A 3463-nucleotide genomic window follows, 5' to 3' on the forward strand; every position below is an offset into this window, starting at 1 on the left:
GTACTTTACAGGTCTTTATTTGTCAATATGCAAAATCTGTGACAAAATTCTCTTGTAAATAGATACGGCAAAATGCAGCATGCAGATATTTTAGCGAATTCTGTCGCATTGCTTGAATCACAACAACAGTTAAAGGCATAGCTATTGTATTTTTAAATGCAGGTGATGGTTATACAATGCCGAATGTATTAAATTGCAGTGTTTCACTGATAGTGAAATGAAAGCTTTAAGCATTTTGAACATGTAAAAAGAAATTATTACCAGGGGCAAAGGTTTCTACGGAAGTGTTATCAGTGTATCTTCTTTTACGTCGTCTCCGCTTAGCATGGCGCTTCTTTCTTTTTGGCATCGTTGCTGATATACAACTTCAACTGTGATATATCCTGCGTGATAGGTAGCAACTGACTGCTTCTAGAGATTAATCTATAAAATGTCGGTAATACAAAATAATATCAACATATACTTAAGGAATGCTTTCTGACACAATTATCAAACATTGAAATCGATCTGACAATGGCAAGGTGCTGAAGTATGCTTTAAAGTCATAGTGGTAACTCCCGCCGCTGTGAAATTTGCTAAAACTCGTTTTATTCCTATATATGAATTATAATGTATGCCACAGAACATATGTGCGTTGTAAAACAAATCTACCAAGCCGCTGTGAAACACGAAATCCCTTTTAACTTTTTAGAAGTTATCTGTGTCAACATAATATATGATCGCAACGAAGGTGACATAAAGTTATACTTTAAGAACACTGTAATGTAGTTTTATTTGTTTTTTAACTATAAAAATCTTTCAATCAAGTAATAAAATGACCGTAAATACCTTCACTGCTGGCTATTTTATGATAAAAGAAAAAAAACGCCATGCGTTATTTTATTGTTATATTTTGAGATAGCTTTTATATTTTATTTTCTGGTCTTTATTTCCTTTTTTCTGAAGTTTAATAGATGAAATTCTAACACGAATCCGCAACAATATTTATTGACATATAGCAAAATCGCCTATAAATTAATCTCCGATAAAATAAGATTGACTGATACATTTTGCACCCCTACCCCCTTCACGATGGAAAGACATCCTACATCTGTTCTAGTAAATACGAATTAACGTATTATTTCAGGACCAAACGGTTGAAAACAACATTTCAGAAACGTAATTATGATGAAAAGTTATGCTGACTTATGTGTAGGGTCGTAAAACACGTTTTCATCTTTACGAACGAACTTAATAAGCTCAATTATGATTGACGGTGACGCCATAAATGTATGACATATAGTTTGATGTCATAATGATGTGATGTCATACAAAAGTTATCACAGAGCAAACTAACCTAATTTGATGATTTTGTTCATAAAAAGTTTTCGAGCTGTTAGATTACTAGTTTATAAATACTTCAAAATTCTGCTTAAAAAAGAAACACATACCTATACGTTCCATTAGTTATGCAACACTTTTTAACCATAGGGGTAAATTGTAAAGCATATGACCCGAATGACCTATTACTCTGAAAATGTAGTACTGAAAAATGTACTATTATTTGCGTTTTTAGATAGAAATAATAAATCTGTTGTTATATTTTATCAGTAAGCATGTGTAGTAATTAAATCTGGAGTGCGTAGCATGATTGACTTAATTATTCGCATCAGAACGAATTAAATTGTAACAGCATATGAACGAATGACGTATTATGCTGAAAACGTAGTACTGTAAAATGTGAATAATTTGCGTTTTTAGAATAGAAATAATAAATAATATTATAATAATAGGGATATACAGACAACACAATAAGGAACTTTAAAACGCCTAGTCTATGTATTTGGAAATAATGTATATACACACATATATATGTACTACGAAATATGCATAATAAATAACGGTAATAATTTCTCTTTACATGAGGAAGAGTGCCTACCACCCAAGTTCTTATTAGGTTTTGTTTTATTATCATATAATGAGTGGTCGTCGGAAAAGAATATCAAATTTCCATTTAAGTCGTTGCACCATTAAAAGATAAATGATTAGAGCAGCTTTCGTAAATATTGTATAATACAAACAGATTTTGTTTCAGTCGCGAAGAATTTGTTAGATTATCTCTGTTTGAAAATTTATAATAATCTCATATTCGAATATCAGAGATTGACAGATTGTATATACAGAATTTACACTACTAACACAACTAGCAGAGCCTATATTGTTACACTAAGTAACAAACATCTGGTATATAGGACAATTATCATTTTCCACCATCCTAACCACTACACAACAGCTCAGTCCTCATGGGGAAGGGGTATAATATTATTTTCTGTGGCGGTCCGGGGCGGCGAAAAAGGGGATACGGGTCCATCAGCCTGGCTTTTCTCTTGGCCTGACTTACAGGTTCATTGTGTACATTAGTTTTGTGTATTTTGGTGGGGTGCACTCCAGGGTAACGTTGGCATCTTATCCATCTCTATATATGGAGGGAAAACATAGAGAAGGGTTACCGGGACCACAGTAGCTCAGTCGGGCTGCCGGCATACAACCATCCTCATTAAGATGTGCAACTTTTGGAACTGACACAAAATTTTTCAACCTAGGTCACTAACTTGCCAGTGTACCATTTAGGGAAGACAGTTAGTTGACTTCCCGGGAATGTATAAACTTTAAAGGTCTAGCCCCCATCTGCGTCCAATATTTCGCCGATCTTTATTTAAATTATCATATATATATATAAATAATACTTTACAGTAGCATAAAGATATATACAAGAAGTTTACAAACCAGTATTATCATTGGTTGTTACTAAGGTACACTGTTTGTCGGAATGAGGTTAGTTTCTTTTTTGATGAGAAAGTTTCATCGTGTTTTTTTTTTTTGTTGTCCAACTTTGTGTCAGTTGTCTTATTACATATATTTCTATTAAGGGTAATTATATATTTCTGATTTATTATTTGAGCACATGTTTATTCTGTTGATACATGGTACTAAAATAAACACGTCTGCTATTCACATGCATTGTCAGTCAGTTGCATGTTGTGTGTTCAATTCAGTAGAAAGACATGGATTTAGATCTTCTTACTTGCATATTTAGTGAGATACAAACTAACATAAGTAAAATAGACTATAGAAAAACCAAAATATAACTGTTGAATAACACATTACAATTGAACATGGATAAAACATTAACAAGAAGGCATACGTCGTAATTTAATTGCATGTTTCCCTGAAAAAGATGATATTTTATCAAACGCAGTAAAACTTGTTTTTACAGGTGTTTTAAAATTAAGTAAGTTAGCTGTTTCAATCCTTTTAATGTACTGTTTTATTTGTAATGAAAGTTACTATGATAATTGTTGCTATATAAGTACACCTTTCTATTTATAGGATTTTATACAGTACAGAAAAAAGAATAAAATAGTTGACGATTGTATAAAAGTTTGCATGATACTGTACATTAAAGGTCCATTACTAAGGGAAA

This window comes from Mercenaria mercenaria, chromosome 1 (assembly GCF_021730395.1).
Source record: "Mercenaria mercenaria strain notata chromosome 1, MADL_Memer_1, whole genome shotgun sequence".
Taxonomy (NCBI): domain Eukaryota; kingdom Metazoa; phylum Mollusca; class Bivalvia; order Venerida; family Veneridae; genus Mercenaria; species Mercenaria mercenaria.